The 17,490-nt window shown below is 40.1% G+C and overlaps 1 protein-coding gene across 4 annotated transcripts in view; it reads right to left on the bottom strand.

Annotated features, from left to right (window-relative positions):
- Positions 1-17,490, bottom strand: part of SPATS2L (spermatogenesis associated serine rich 2 like) — an 85,280-nt gene that overhangs the window by 49,084 nt on the left and 18,706 nt on the right. For all 4 annotated transcript variants that reach the window (XM_074596022.1, XM_074596025.1, XM_074596023.1 and 1 more), the window contains exon 2: positions 14,623-14,693. The gene's annotated coding sequence lies outside the window, so the exon portion shown is untranslated. The remainder of the gene's footprint in view (positions 1-14,622; positions 14,694-17,490) is intronic.

Here is a 17,490-nt window from a genome sequence, read left to right as displayed (position 1 = left end):
CTAACATTTTCAAAATTTCACACAGCACCCTCAAAAAGCCCTCTGCCAGTTTCTTTTGCACTGACCTCTTCTTCCCTTTTACAAGTCAGGCGACCCCACGGCTACAGACACGTTGGGTGACAGACAGTACAGCAACACAAGGCATGAGATAAATAGATACACGGACCTACCACTGATAAATTTGTTATCAGCCCTACTAAGCAAAGACTACACACTCTCAGTCACTGAGTAAGCTTTCACTGTTACAAAGCAACTGGAGTTTACAATTTTGTCACCCAAATACGTTCATAAAGTAGATCAATGCTACCATGTGGATTTTTCATTTTTAATTAAGGACCATTTGCCCACTTGCAAATAGTTCAGTCAAAATCCCCCAGCTCCAAAAAGCTAACATGCAAGGTACAGGTGGAACAGAGCAATAACAATTTTAGAGCCAACTTAAAAAAATATATGTAAACGCTAAGCATCTAATGAGATTGTAGCAGCCTGCAGTATGATTTAATCTTCTGCACTTCTTCTACAGAATTGCATCTCATTTTCAAATGGGATTCCTATCTATCTGTGTGTATTATATTACACTGTCTTGCCTGCAGACTTCCACATGCCCTAGGTAAAGACAAAACCAACAGAATCAGAGACACATTGCCTCCATTCCACATTTGACTGACTTTTATCATATAAACAGATGCTACCAGAGACTTGCAGATGAAGGCTGCGATTAACATACCTTTTCTGATGTGGTTAAGTTAACATTTTTGTATCAGAAAGACTGACTAAACTGCAAGAGTGTGATTCCAAAATCCAAGTATTTCAGAAAGAAATTATTCTGGACTTCACTCAGATTTTATTTAAATAGCAGAAGAAAAAAAAAAATACCTTATTAGGTCAAAGGCCAAACATCGGTGTGCATATGACTGTTAGTTATAAAAATGAGTGTCTTTAGGTTGTGCACAAAGCCCTGCCACTATAGTTGCAAAACTACTAGCGATAGCATGAGATTTAGACACTTCTCTTGCCATCTTGACATTAGCAACAGGTATGAATTGCTGTAGTCTAGTGTCTATAGAAAAATATAACAACTACAAAAATAAATGCATGAACATAACCAGTGTCAAGAGCATCTAGGACATGTTAACAAGTGTCCTCCTAGCTGTCCTTTTAGCCTTCAGTGTCATTACAAATGAACATACTTAGTAAAAACAACCTAAACTGTAATTAATGCAGAACTGCTGTTTATGCCTTTCTAAAGATTGTACTCACAACTGGTACACACCATTATTTTGTATTTCCTGGTTTTCAGAAGTCTGAGATTAGCCACTTCAGGCTGGTTAAGTGCCTCTGGGTAAGTGTGATGATATCTGAGGCCTTTAGTATCCTTTTCTTTAAATACACGCATAAACATATGTACATGAGTGCATACACATTCCAGAATATTCTCCACTCGCAGAGCCTAGTCCCACTACAGTCCCCTGGTCATGCTTGTCTCAAACACAGAATGCAGCAGTTGCCTCCGCATTCTCCCCTCTGCTCAGCTCAAGCAGCCTGATTCCCTGATGGCCACCACACTCTGCCTGAAACCTACTGGTTGCAGAGCCGGAAACAGGATGCAAGAAATAAAACGGGTCACTGATTCCACATGTAGGTCTGGATTCCTACAGAAAAGAGGCTTATGCTCCCCCATTGTTTACCACCTCCTCCATGAGGATTTCTGAAATTACTGACATTACAATCTCAGAAAGAAACAGATGTCTCAGAGATATTGCAGCCTTGCGGGCTGCGTGCTTGAAAATAGGCAGCGAGGCATAAAAGTTTGGAAAATATGCAATGCCACATCAGGAGCTCAGTTATGTTATTTAACAGTATAAAATCCATACGTGAGAGACCATGGACCTATCTTCTATACAGAGGTGAGAGTGGGATATGAGAGGAAGGACAGTCCTTAGCACCTGGGTCAGCATCCTTTGAAGACTGTCTCCTATCCTGCTCCAATGTCTGCCAAGGGCAGGAATGATTTTAAGCAGGTATCACAGTAACATTGTGATGACCAACCAGTGTCACAACAAGATGGTGAGGCACCAGCAAGTCCTGTACCTCGTTCTGATGTACCACATAGCTCTTTGATCTTGTTGTGCCCTCCTATTCCCAGGCAGAGATGGTGCTATTAATATAACTCAGGGAGGGCCTGTGCTTCCCCTCTCCTGTTAGCTAGCTCACTTCCCTCTCCCAGTTCCAGTGCATGAGCAAAGCCAGGCCACTACATATGTGAGCTCCACAGGCATCTGTGCTTTCATGCTGGAAAGAGCACAATGTGGTGTGTGATGGATCCTCAGGTCCTCCACGCACCTGGTGCTGCAGCCCCCACTAAGAGAGTCCTGCAGAGGAACGTTCCAGCCCTTATCAAGATCAGTTTGTGAGACAGCAAGAAAGCTACTTGACTGGCATCTTCCCCAAACTCCATTAATATTTCAACCAAACGGTTTACAAGTATTCAGTGATATGACTGTATCTTTTGATGGACATCACAAAAGATTCTTGCTTTGAGTCTTTGAGTGCTGGGTCTGTCCTATCAAGCTAAACTCTTCTTTAACACAAGTTTCAGTGTGGCTTCCCCAAAAGATCAGTGTCAGTGTACTAGCTGATGTTCATTCGTGCCAAGTGACTGACACCATGTGACAGTTACCACCAGAGTTACCATCCCAGAAATGTGTAAGTATAAGAACCTGCTAACTTTGTAGAATATACCTTGGTCTGAGAAGGATCCAAACCAGTTGCTTATATTTAGGTCATTAACACCATCCTGCTTCTGAGCAATGGAGACCAATTTAAAAAAAAAAAAAAACCAACCAAAACAAAACCAAAAACTAAGAAAGTACAGATTTTGGTACCTTCAGAATCAGCCTTTACACAGCAAATACTGTTCAAGCCTAAATACAGTGTAAGTGGCATTACACTGCAGTGAAATACATCAAAGTGATTCTCATAGCCTCCGGCTCACAGGGGCAGAAAATCCAGAAGAGCCAAACCCAGACAGCTGCAGAATATATATGCCCGCATTTGCAATAATGATAATAAAGTAGTAAGCAGTAAAATTTTGCTGATCTTTTCTTGCACTTCTGAGCAACTTGTTCAAGAAGTTTAACCTAGTGTGCTCGAGAATACCAAACATTAGAAGTTATTTTTCTTTTTACTAATGCTTCAGGCTGAATTCTAAAAGCCATCTCTGCCACCTCCTTGTATTTTTCCATTGCAAAATGGGATCCCTGCTCTTACCATATTTGTAATGAGACAACCAAGAACTCTGCCATATGAAACACCTGAATCACACCATTGACAAAGGCCAGCTCTGCATTAATTACAGCAAATTATTGGAATGAAGAATCAGGACACAGAAGGGGACACACCAGAGTTCTGTGTAGAGCAACGTATCTGTGTTGCAACAGATAGGTACCCATACAAAGTAGATATGCTGTAGCTGCTGATATATATATATACCCACACATACATATTTATATACATATATATACACACACAGAGGCAGGCACATACACACACCCAGAAACACTACTTCCACTAAGTTGTTGTGACAGCCTGTGAGCCAAGGTATGTAAGGTATATATATGCACCCAATTTTAACTATCTGCCAAAGAATAATCACAGCATCATTAAGTTTCACTGCAAAACACATTAACTTTCCCTGTCTGACAACCCTCTTATTGAAATAAAGTTTATTTTCTTCTAATGATATATACATACATTCCATAGCAATACACATTCTTACATCAGCAGTCACTTTCTATACTGTTAGTAAACAATTATTTGCTTCCATGTGATATAAACTTTCTTGGTGGCTACTTGGCTTCCATTCCTAAAAAGATCTTTGATTCATTACCTCACATTCTGCACCTGTGCATTCAAAATACACACAATACAAATATCCAAACAGACTAATTTTGTGTGGTCTATTACGATCCATTTACTGAGTCCAGAGGATGGCAATCAACTACTCTAGGGTGGCAATGAGCTTAGGACAAGTGACCCCAATCTCTTTGCATGGTGGACAAGTAATAACAAGTCCAGAGACCTGTAAAGTTCTTGTTACTGTTCACTTTCTCTTCTCTTGTTGTTTGGCAAACTTGTATTAAATTGCACTTAAATTCAGTCGTGGTAGTTCTAATGATATCATGAATTAAAAGCAAAAGATTATATCACATTGTTGGCAAAAAAAGAGATAAAGATACAAGGCAGATCAATCTCCCACCCTTCTTCTTTGTTCAGAGAAGATAGTAAGGATGAAGAGGTGTTCGAACTTTATAAAGTCATGAAATACCCTACTATAGAAAAGCTAATCAAGTCTCTGCTAAATACTGAACACCAAAAGGTTAGTTAACTTGAACTGTTCCAAGAACACACTCTAGTCAGTTCAGAAGTAGTTCAATGGGTGGAAACTATGAATATACTAAAACGCTTGATGAAATAAGCATACCTTAAATAAAATAAGTTTGAAAAGAAAATAATAAGCACAAAAAATAAATAGCATTCTAAACACTGAAAAATAGCCCTGAAACACATGTAACAGTACATTTCTTAAGCAAAACCCAGGAATTCAGATTCAAAAAACATCGAATTTCTGGAAGGGAGTTTTGTTGCACAGTACCAGGACTTTCCATGAAAGGGTATTTACTTGATGTAAGAGCTGTTTCCTAGCAAACAGCCAAGTGACTTAAGCACAACCTCTGAAAATTCCTCCCATCCTCTTTACCACACTGATTAATAGCCAAACATTTCTTTTCAAGCCAGACCCTCTCTAAAGCTGCACGACTGTTGCCATTTGAAGCAGAGTGCCAGTAATCTGAAGCCAACAGTTCCCCACCTCAACTGGTATACATATCATCATGCATTTGAACTCCCTATCCATTTGGTTTTGTGTCCCTGCTGAGGTACATGATCTGATTTGATCTGAACAACTATCAAATGTATCGTTGAAAGGATGAGTGGTCAAATGCACAGTTGGTTCAAAACTGAGGTGACAGTCCTTCTCATTGCTTTTCTTGTTGACCCATACAATTTATACCTCCCTTTTACTTAAGAAGGAAACACTTACCAGTGGCGCTGAAACTCTACTCCACATTAAGCTATACTGAACTACAAAAAAATACTAAAATGCTGAGATACAATAAGCCAGAAAGTCTCTCACCAATTTTTCATTTCAGAATAGGAAGGAGTCAATTCATTAAAATCAGAACTTCTGAAAGAAAGAGGAGTCTTGTTCTATAAAACCATTTGATAAATGTTTATTTCAACAAAATAAAACAGCTCAAATGGAAAAGACTGAAAAAACTCATCTCAGCAGCCCAGTGACAAGGGAATGTCTCCAGTCTACAGACACTGAAGATCTAGTGCCTGTTCCAAACCAGCCTCCTGCTGCACTAGAAGTGTGCTTCAACCCCTGGGCCATTCTTAAGAGAAGGGGAATTTCTCTAAATAGTTTTCATCTTCCCCTCAAACCTGCCTATTAGTTTCCTAGAACAAGTAAGAGCCAGCAAAGTCATTTCCCCACTCCAGAGGTCCAAAGGCAAGAATTCCAACACCACTTCAACAACATCACAACTGCCAGTGGCTGCTCAGGATAAAGTAGCAACTTGCTTGGCTCCCAATGCTCTCTGCTTTAGGAACTGCACCCAGTGGCTCTGTAACCTTCCCGCTCTGTAACAGAGTCACTGCCTAGAGCCTATGTTCTGCTGGCTGGCATCCTAGAGGATGAAGAGCATCACTGTGATTCAGCAGAAACTGAAGATGTTCAAAATTCCTGTGTTTACTATGTATATCTCACTAGCAGAGCTGAGCCCAATTCAGAATAGCTGGATTCAGCTACATGGCCAGTATAATGGTCCTTTCTGATACGCAGGAGGGAGGGATGCGAGATCTGGAAAGAAGATTTCAGACTGAGAAAACTCACTTTCCACAGCAAAGCTTGCCAAAAGAAATATTAGCATCTTGCTCTTCCTCAAGTGCCTGAAGGAATCTTGCCAAACATACTGATAAAGAGCAGTGAAATGGTAAAATATGATCTACTCAAATTCTACATTTGCATGAACCCCCTGCAAAAGTTAAAAAAAAAAACCCAACCAGAAAAAAAAAAACCCAAACAGGTTAACTTTCAGTTTTTACAAACTACATATTACTTCCATTACCTGGCAAGCCATTCTTGCCAGGGGCTTGAGTCATTAAAAGTCATTTACGTTGGCTCCTATTTCAGCTCAGAATGGCACGCCAAGAGATGGTGTCGGTTAATTTGCTTCTGTGGTTGCCCAAGCATGGGCTGTGAGAAGAGCATGGGATGGGAACGCTAACAGCAAGTATGTAATGTAGTAGTATACCTTGCCTCAGTCACAGCTGTTTCTCTAAACAGTAAGAACAGAGGGACAAAAGCGAATGTCAGGAAGTGTTCAAATTCACACTTGTTTTAGATGTTAAGAAACAAAATTATCACAAGGAATCAAACTTCCACCAGCCGACTGGCACAGTGTAATTATTAAAATAAATTCCCAATCTTGGAATAAATCTCAAAGAAACTCCTCAAGCTATTCACATTTCAGCTTACTTTCTGTTAAGTGTTCTAAGTCCACACAGTCTTTCCTTCTCTCCAGCTCAGACATCTTTGAAGAACCAGTTTATCATTGCTAGACATGCAGGGCAGATTCTCAGCAAATACAGGTTGGAGCAACTCCTTTGAATTCAAGGAGCTGACATGGACTTTCACCAGCTGCTTGCTGGGCCCACAGGACAGGACAACACAGCAGAGCTCACCCCAGCTGCAGACATAGAGGAAGAGCCTCTGAGCAGCGGCATTTTGAATGCAGTCGCCGGAGCTGCCCTGGCTGAGCATGCAGGGAAGCGCCACAGTCATGATGACAAGTTGGCAAGTTTATGGTGAGCTTGGGGAAGGGAAGAACTTTACCAGAGCTCTGAAAGAGCTCCCTGAAGTAAATTGCTTTTCATGAATACTGATAAAGCCAGATACTCAACTAGAGGCAAGACAGATGTGAAGAAACCTTATGCAGCTAGGTCTCAGGTGAGTAACGTATGTTCAAAGCATATGTAAGCATACTTTACGAGTCAGTGAAATTATGCATACGCTTGAAGGTAAGTACTTGATTTATATGTGCCAGAGCAGTCTGAACCTTCCAAAACTGAATGCTGAAATTAAATGCAGCCTTTAATTTTCTAAGGCCAAGTCACGCCATATAGGTCCTTTGAAGTACTGTTCAAGAAGCATTCCTTGAACAGTATTTTGAAATATTTTTAATATATATATGTATACACACACACAAAATGTAGATAAAAACTCTAAAAAATGCTTACAAGTTCCTCTATTAAAATAACCTGATGTATGCCCACAATAAACAGACACAGGTCCATCAGTATTTCCATGTTAACAGTACCCATAGAGTCACACACTACACTGGAAGCAATACCACTGCTGTTTTGGTATTCCCAGATTTACAACAAATGCTAGCCTTCCTCTCCTCCCCCCAAGGAAAATGTTGATTTCCTATGTTAACAAAAGGTATTCCTGGAAACGACAACAACAACAAGCAGCATTAAATAAGTTAACATATAATTACTTATTGTTCATGCAGTCCTTCAACCTAATTGCTATTACACATTAAAATAAGTGGTTATTACAATATTTACTGGACTTTGAACTGTACTTCTTTAGAGGGAAAAAACCACCAGAAACCAATTATTCTTTTCCGCTGAAGCCCAGACTACCCAGGCACACCGAAATTAATTGTAAAAGTACAGTCAATCAATGCAGGCTGTGTACTGCTAAAAATATGCAAAGGCACCTTACCAAGTCTCCCCTCCCACCCCTACCACAATAGTTAGGAGACAATGCCAGAAAACTTTTCTGCTTCTGAAGGTCAGTAGCACAAGAAGTGTTGCCTGATGTGCATGAACTGAGGCCCTTGTTTAGCCAGGCATATAAGGGGCTTTTTAAAAAAAATTACAGATTTCTTAACTTGGCAAGGGCAATCCTGATAAAGCAAGCTCTTTGACTAAGCCATGGAAATGAACACGGCATTTGCACAGCAAATGGAGTAATCTTATTAACAGAATAAAACGAAGGTATTCCGATCATCTGTTGAAGAACATTTTAAAGAAAATAAATGTTTTATTTTGAGGGTACTTTTCTCAAAAACAGGAAAGATCAGTTTCACTGTACTACATCTCTCAGCTCACCTCGTTTTGCCCATTCACTGGAGGGCTAGAATCCCTGAATTGATAAAATCTGTGGCACATTAGACAGACCTTTACTTTGCATCTGTCTAGAATTTCTGCAAAGGAATACTTAACATAGCTTTGTAGGATAAAGTAACATATTATTTGCTCCACAGAATCTGGTGTTCAAAAGCATCAAATTAAGCTCTCATTTGCAGTTACCAGCAATGCCCTCTAGCATTTCATCAGGTAACTAACAGATTCAACAGGTAACTAACAGATTCAACAGGTAACTAACAGATTCAACAGGGAAGCGCACAGAAAAGCATGTTCTGTATGAGAACTTCAAAACTGCCCTAATTGCTAAATCTCTCTTCCCACTGCTGTTAATTAGTAACATTACAATAGCACTTACAAGCTCCTATATATTGCATGTAGGCATTATCAAATAAACAGTGCCAGTTAACAGAGTTACCGCACTAAGCGAGCCAAATTCTCAGCATCTCAACTTGCACTAGCCATCCTGTAAGCAGTAAGAACTGGCAGAAAATAAACTGGGCTGGCTAGGAATTTTCCAATCAAACAGGGGTTTTCTTGGGGTGGATGGGGTTACTTCATCGTAACAGAAACATTTCTCAAGCATCTGCTAACAAAGCTTCTTCAAAAAACTAATAAAGTTCCCTGTGAGCCACTTATCCTTCCACAGAGAGCTTAAATCACAGCAAACCTTGTGACAAGGGAAGCTGAACTTATCAAAGCAGGAAGTTACTGTGGTTTGTGCAGCCACAGAAGAGCTGACCACAGTGTTTATTGTCAAGCAGGGCCCTGTATCAGTCATGCCTCTCCTTCACTCTTCTAGAGCCACCCCAAGTAAAGGCAAAGGTGATTCTTGAACAGCTAGTCTCCTTTTACGTGTCTGACTGCATTTTCATGCAGGCATGCATAAAGTTATCATCTTCATTCACAAAGAGCCGTTCTGGCAGTCATTTGTACAGATTTCTCACCGCAGACAAAACCATGCAGTCAGGACTGCCACAAATTCACATCTCCGATTTAGCCACATACCAAAACGCGCAGAGCTGGCTCTGCAGGCAGCAGATGTGAGCTGTGACTAGGTTCTGTGGTTAACAGAGCTCTATCACTGGCATCCATAGAACCAAGGATTTTGGCTGAAGAAAGCTGGCTCTATAGTTGCTCAATATTTGGACTTTCCTCTCCAACAATGAGAAAAAAAAATAAAAAAAATAATCCATGTATGAAAAGCAATTTACACAGCATGAGATTCAGCTCCACTGGCTGTCTTCCTTAAGTATGCATAGTTGACACAGGTAGAGTTGTTCCAAGACCCGAACTTTATCCATCATTATTTTTCCAGGGGTTCTGCTCATTAACCGAGACCAGACAGTCTAGACACCTTGCTCACAATCAGAGCACAGCAAACAGGGAATGCTTTGGCTCTTTTTAAACCGCCTGAACTGTGCAGTTGGAGTTAAAATACAAGAACTCTTTCACCACTTTATCCCCGCATACACCCTGCATTTGGACAGGGCACAAATTACTGCCTTGGTCCTCCATTCTAGCAGAAGACACACTCCATCCTACTGCCCTCAGAGAAGGTGTTTGTTCCTCTGCTGCCGAGAATAAAGATATCCACAAGTCTTCCAACCTACTCCAAGTGCATGCTCCATAGAGAGAACAAAAATGCAAGCTATCACTAGCAAAGAAAAACTACTTGCTCTGATCACGAACCTGTACAGCAAGAACCATTTCAGAACATACTGGAGGAGGGCAATTCTGTCCTGCCTTCACTGTAGGCTGCTTTTTTCTGAATATGTTCACTCTTCCCCGTCAATTCAAGGAAACCTTCATTCAAATCAGTGCTTCAGTATTGAAAAGCTATGAGAAATTGCATAACATCTTTTATGAAGTATCCTGGTTTGAGGTAAAACAGAATAAATTTTATTTTCAGTAATCTTAATTCTCAGTTAAACCTCTTCTAACTCTCTGAAATTAACGGCATATTTTTCAGACAGTGTCTGCTTCTAGCAGATAAGATTTGATGTTTACAGTGAATTCCAAGGAATGGCATGCAGAGAGGCTCCTGCTTATACTACTGCTATAAGAACCAAGGTCAGCTAACTTTGTTATGTACCAAGTTAGAGGGTCAGAAGTAGAAAAGCATAGAGGGGTCGCAGATGTGAGGAGGAGCGGACAGGACAGGTGACCCAAAACTGACCAGCAGGGTATTCCACCCCATATGCATCATGTTCAGTATAAAAGCTGGGGGATGAAAGGGGTCAGTCTCTTTCTTCATTGGCTGGCATCTGAGGAGGGCTCTGTCTGTTTGTCTGCCTTTGACCCAGATCCAGAATCCAGTTCCTGCCCATCAGAGTCCAGTTTGAGACTTTCCCAGTGCCTGATGGTGATGTGATTGTCATTCTGTGAGCTTGATATGGGTTGTATAGATTGTATATTTTCTTATTAAGATTATATTTTCTTTTTATTATTTTATTATTAATATTTCATTAGTTTCATTTCTTTTTCCACCCATAAGTTCTCTCCTTTCATTCTCTCTCCTCTGAAGGGAGAGCAGTCAAAGGGAGCGCCTGCCATTCATTCAGCGGCCAGTTCAGCCCAAACCATGACAATGAAGACACTGAAGTTTCAGTTTCACTGTGTTTACCGCATGACCAACTAAATCCCATAATGTCACATCTCTCCTGGAACTGGATAGCATTGACTGACAAATCCAGCAAGAGATTTGAAGACGGCCACCTCAAACTCTTGCATTCAGACCCGTCACACTGCTATACATTCACCAAAGCCTTTGTGGTGCTTTTCACCACCAGGAACAAATGCTCACCCATCTTAGTATTAACAAAGTGGAATAAAGAAGGGCCAGCAGCAACAAAAGAGCAGTCCAAACATCCTAAAAATAAACTCTTCAAGATCCCAAGAGTCTCCTTTAACTTCGATGATTTCCTCAGAAAATTCTGTGAAAGCTCAACCTGCTTTCAGTTTCAGACTTTGATATTGATCAAAGTGATCAGTGAAATCTAATCTGAATTATTTCTTGAGCTCTTTGCATCACACAGCTGCCAGTTATTTTTCATTGACAGCAGCATCCATGATCAAAAATAAAGTGTTGCAGGGAAGAACAGGATACTGACAGTAAAGTGATTCACTAGATTTTTTTTCAAAGTGAACTAAGATTTCATTCCTACTTCAGACCTTTTTGTTTTCTTTTTATTTTTCAATTTCCTAGGATAATCACATAATTCTAAATTCTTAATGTTTTAATTTTGAAAGCATTTTATCTATCTAGTCTCATGATAAATGCAGACAATTCCAACTCAGAAAACTTGTAGAGTGGATTATTTTAAGGCATAAAATTATGTATTTATACAGGCAGTAACAATATGCATCTATAGGTAATTACAGAACTATCCACTTCTGAGATAATTTGCCTAGTGTGAACATCAGACCTTTATTCAGGCTTGGTTTTGCAGGACAGAGTCAGCTTGAACACACAGCTCCTATTCAGAAAACCACTTAAGTGCTACTGAATTCCATCAAACTTAAACAAATGTTTTGAGACATTTTTCAGAGAAAAATTAATTTCAGCACATACTTAGGGTCTTTTTGAACTGTATCAGAAGTGCTCATGATACTAATGAAAACATCACATCTGCACATGCAAGAAAACATTTTTAATGAAGAAAACTGTTCTTAAGATCTTACAATAGGATTTTGTTCTTCTGATAATTCTTTTTTTTAGTACTACATTAAAGAAGCAAGCATATCGAGTCTGGCTGGGATGGAATTAACTTTCTTTTTAGCAGCCCATACCAGGGGTACATACGGGGTATAGCAGCCCATACTGGGGTAGAGGAAGAAAAAGATGGGGTTTTTTGTTTCCAAGGTGGCTGTTGTTTGGAGATCGGCTGGGCACTGGTCTACCTGTGCGAGGTGGTGAGCCACCTCCTTTGCTTCACTTGTTTTTCCCTCCCGCCCCTGCCTTTTCTTCACCTATTAAACCAGTTTTATCTTGAGTCAACAGTTGTCTTGATTTTGTTCTTCCTGTTTTCTCCCCTTATCCCACTGTGAGGAGCTGGTGAGGGGAGTGAGCAAGCAGCTGTGTGGGTGCTTGGCTGCTGGCCAGGGTAAACCCACCACAGCGAGTCACACAGAAAATCCATTCCAGATTGGTGTACTATACTCCTCTTAGATGCCAGTGTAGAACTTGCTCCAATATTCAGTGTATACAATATTCTATTATTTATGTAGGTATTTGTATGGCACTTTACATCCAAATATCTGAGCTGAGCACAATCCTTAGCACAACTCTACAGTCTGGGGAAGCATTTATTATTATCATTTTACTGACAGATAGTGGAGTGACAGTGGAGAAAGACTATAGGAAAAGATTTTCAGAGTTGATTAAAAATTGTGGCCTCGTTTCCAGGAAGAACATTTACACACACCAGCCATCTTTTAATAGCAACCTGAAGGTTTCTCAGAGCTGGAAAACCAGCCCTTTACAAGTGCGAGGGCTTTACTGACCTCCCCATTACTGCCTCTCCAAGTACACGATCTGATTCACAAATCTGGACCTGCACTAACAGGCCAGCAACAATTTCCCCATTTTCAGAGCCACAAGACATTATTTTGATGTGGAAGACCAAGGACAGTTGAAAAACTACCATCTTTTCACTGAAATCACTGAATGCCAGCACTGCGTTTCTGAGAAATCCCTGTGCTGTGCAACATTGCTGACAAGGGTGGAGATACTTCCAAGGTATCTTGATCTCTAGGCAGGCCATCTGTTTCTGACAGCTCAAGGTCTGGTCAGGAACTGACCCAATGATTCACTTAGCTGTAGTAAATAGAGTTCATAGCCAGACAAGTAATATTTCATCACATACTTGGCCACACTTGGGATCAGCAGATGTGTAAGAACCACTTCGGGCATCCATATCTTTTCTTCTTTCCTTTGAGGAAGTCACACAGCTCACCGCTACTGAGTTTAGCATGCTAAACTATTAACTAACAGATTGATTCTCTTCAGCCACTCCCTGTAAAGCTTCCACTACCAAAAGCTTTGGAATTTTGCCATGTAGCAACTCTGTGTAAAAACAAGTTTCAAGCAAAAAATGCCTTCTGCCTATTTATTGAAATGTCTGAGCATTTCACAAACCTCAATACATAATCTATTTATCATCCTGACAACCATGCTCAAGTGCAGGAGTATTGTTATTTCATTTTACAGATATAAAACTGAGGCATTAAGTGATTCACTGAAGATTTCTCAGGAAGCTATTCAAAGGGAACACAATCCAGATGTCCTAAGCTGCAAGTAAACTGGAAAACCTTAAAGACATTTGAAAAAAATAGTCATCCCCGTTAGAATTGCACAGAATGATGAGGTCATTAGCTCACTTGTTACTTTGGCTTGGAACAGATTTAGCTTATGCTTTCATAACATGCTGGACAGAGAGAAATTGCCTACTTTCAGACACAACAGCAAAAGGAATTACTTCCTCTTGTTTGTGTTTAAACAAATATTTTCTTCAAAACAAGTGACAAAAAACATTGGGTTCAGACCACCTCTGAACAGAGGCAATTGCAGAGGCCCCATTTCTCAGTTCTGTAGTCTACAGGTTTACCTAATAATTTTTTTATTTTTTTTTTTAAATATGAAGCTGCCCTTTCCCACCATTCTCTGAACATCACCTTGAGCTATACTTTGTGTGAGATGATTTCAGAATACCAGTTCAGCAGAACTTTCAATCGCAAACCTTGATACACCTTCACAGCAGTTCAAACAATTAGAAAAAAGGAAAAGAGAAACAGCAGGACAATATAGTATGAGCTGATCAACTTAATGACACAGAGAAAGAAGAAAAAGGAAATAAAGTTATCTGGAGTGATGGAAGATAGACCCTGCAGACAAAACAGGATTGAAAGCAGCTTCCAAGATGTTCAAATAGGTTGCACTGCCCTGGTGAAAGAAGCCCCTAAAGTTCCTGGCTTCTTGTTCCCATGCCAATAGACCTATAAATAATGTATCTTCCAATTTGTTATCCATCACACACATGCAATGTGAAAGTGGGCACACTTACCCACTAATCTGTGTGTTTGTAAGAAGGGAAAGCTCCATAGTAAGGAATTTAGAAAGCACCATTTTACTAATTGTTGCATTGGTCTTTTTTTTTTTTTTTCCCCTCCTGTGATCACTCTGGCATGTGGCTCTATGATCAGCTTTAGCAGGATAGCTCAACAAAACGCTGAACTCAGTTGTAAAGTATAGGCTGAAAGCGCGACTTACAAGTTTCTGAACTTACCCAGTCACACGCCAGTCACAATCATCAGCAAAGAGAGGTATAAAAGGTATCTTACCAGTGAGCGACTCCAGTTTCTGCCCTTATTTTTCTATTTTCTCCAATGGATTGTATCTCCCGCAAAACCAGCTGGAAGTTAAAGAGAAAGTAATTAGTTAATTTACTCTTGATTTACTTCACTGCTCTCTCCTGGCAAATAAACCCAAACCCTCATCCCCTTACTGCTCTGGTCAACACATGGGCATGCTGATACAAGCCCTGTAAAAACTGGTAAGGGCATCTATCTTCACTGCCATGAGAGCTTAGGCAATTACCTGAGCCTTGTTGTTAGCCCCATTCTTGACCTCACATACAATTCTCCCAGCTAAAACAAATCCTTTCCTAAAACTAACACATATTTTACTCAAACTAGCCAGCACACTGGCATGTGCAGAAAGATAAACCTTAAATGATGCGAACTGTTCTACCCATTAATGCAAGAGGGCCGTAGATGTAAGTTACAGTAACTCATCAGTTACTATCAAATCCTGCTGAGCAGCACCAGTGCAGTTTCAGTGTGGTCATTCTATAATAAGCAACAATATTATCTCAAGAATACCAACTCAGCTGAAACAAGGGAAGCCCGAACAGTGACACCAGCACTTTGCCCACAGCACCAGGCCTTTGCCAATTTGCATGTAAGTTTCAGAGGAGTTCTCCCCAATAGCTGAGTGCCTATGGGGCATCATCACCCATCTATGGCCATACACAGATGATTGGAAACTGATTTCCTGATTTCATTATCAGGAGGGGAAAAAAAAGAAAATTAATAGGTAAGTTTTGTACTCTTCTGCAGTTGCAAGAAGGCAGTCATGAACCGGTCTATGATTTAACCATGCATGCCAGACATGAATTTTTGCTTTCTAGTTGCTACTTAAGTGAGTTGCACATTGGTCCTTGTTTGCTTTGGAGTAAGATCTTTTCAGCAGTCCCTCAGCTAACCCTAGAAGTATAACACATTTCTGAACATCCTGACTGCTGAAATCAGCCTCTACTGAGCCACTACAACTGGATTGTCTTTGCAGACTTGTTTTTCCTTCTGTGTTAAGAATACTCACTCTCTGTAGTAGACTAGAAGCATGTAACTGCTGTCCTGTTTCATCCATTTTATCTTTACTGAAACTATTACATATTTTGCCAAAGTGAAGTTTTAGAGTGCAAAAGTCCCATCATAATCACAGGTTTTATTTTAAAGCAAGGCAGACAGCTCTTAATTGCTTCTGCATCTGAAACAGCCAGGTGTTCCCTGCAGCACTTCACCTAGCACAGGGTCCCATAGCTTTAGGTCCTAAAATCCACTGCAATCTAAACACACATTTCTGCATGGCGTGCTGAGTCGCAGTTATGTTCAAAATCAAAAGAATGAATGGAGCAATTTAAAATGTGATGCCTCAATGAAGAAACACAAGTACTCACACATGTCACAGTGTTAAAGAGCACTTCTGGGTGTTGGAATCTACACAACAGGCACAGATCCACAAGATGAATAGAGGGGCTGGAAACCTGGTGAGGGAAGCATACCTACTTCTATGCCTTTGGGCAGAATAGCCTAACCAAGAGCTCAGGAAGAGGCATATCCTGTGGCCTTACCAGTACTTTGTTCTTCGGTGCAAGCAAGTGCAAGACTTGGCTATTCATTCCCTTCAAAGGCACATAAGGAAGGGCTGGGAATGCGGGAGATGCTGTGCATCTCCTTTGTCTAGTGAGCACCTGAATTGAGACAGACAAAGACAGCAACACTCCTAATGGTTACTGCATTTCTTACACCAACATATGGACATCTAACTCCTTCCAGTAATGTCTGTAGTCTGCAGGTGGTATTTTTAGGATTTAAACACTTAAATCAGATCCTGCACATTATTGTACTGAGGCACCCTACTGGTTCCGCTTTTGTCCTGCATAACACGCCACCTGCTAAACCCCAGGTCAGATCATCTTCAACCCAAGTTGTGGGTCCAACTTCAGTGGAAAATTAAAATCTGTAAAATCAAATGGGAAGAATTTTACAACTTAAAAAAAAAAAAAACCAAAAAACTTTTTTTCCCTACTCAGTGAGTTGTTTTGACAATTTTTGTTCCCTTGAAGTTCATGAAAAATTGAAGACTAAAATGACAGGTAATCTCAGAACCCCGTTTTCTTGATGTGTCTCAGGTATGAAATACGGTCACTGGTATGAAATCATTCAAGTTAGAATTGTAATTCTTGTACTTTGAGGGCTGCTACTATTAAAGGCTATTTTAAAGGAACACAAGCAAAAAATTGAAGTGAAAAGATTTTGGTTTGCATCACTGTAAAGTAAAAAAAGCAGATAACCAAGACAGATATAAACCATGTGTAAAATTAAAAAAAAAAGTTTTATTGGACATTGTAAAGGTTTGTTCTTTCCAAACAATACCGCATCTATCAAGTTTGACCAAATGAGATTCTCTCCATAATTTTATTACCCTCCTAACTCACCATTTTGTCCTTACTCAATGGTCCATGGCATATTATTAAAGAAAACATTATGCAGGAAATAATGACTCAAGGGAGGAGAAAGGAAATCAGGAGTAAAGGTAGAACACTCACAAGGAAACTTATTTCACTTCTGTATTATCAAACAAAATACTGTTGCTTAATGTCTGCAAATGTTTAAGGTAATTTCCCATCATAATGAATGGTCAATTCTAGAAGTGATTTTTATATTCAAACAAAAAAGACCCTGAAATAGGAGAGCATGTTGTGACTTTGTGGACAAGAATATAGACTTTAAAAACAGTGGCCCACATCCCTCTGTGGCAGATCTATGGCAGATGAATGCCATGTGTGTGGAGATGACGTGAAAACACCCTGTGAGAACCTTGAACCCGCTGTCTACCACTGCAGGGTATGAAAAGAACAGAGGCAG

Source organism: Larus michahellis, chromosome 7 (genome assembly GCF_964199755.1).
Source record: "Larus michahellis chromosome 7, bLarMic1.1, whole genome shotgun sequence".
Taxonomy (NCBI): domain Eukaryota; kingdom Metazoa; phylum Chordata; class Aves; order Charadriiformes; family Laridae; genus Larus; species Larus michahellis.
Note: the sequence above shows the minus strand (reverse complement) of the source record. Positions and strands in the feature narration are given on the sequence as shown.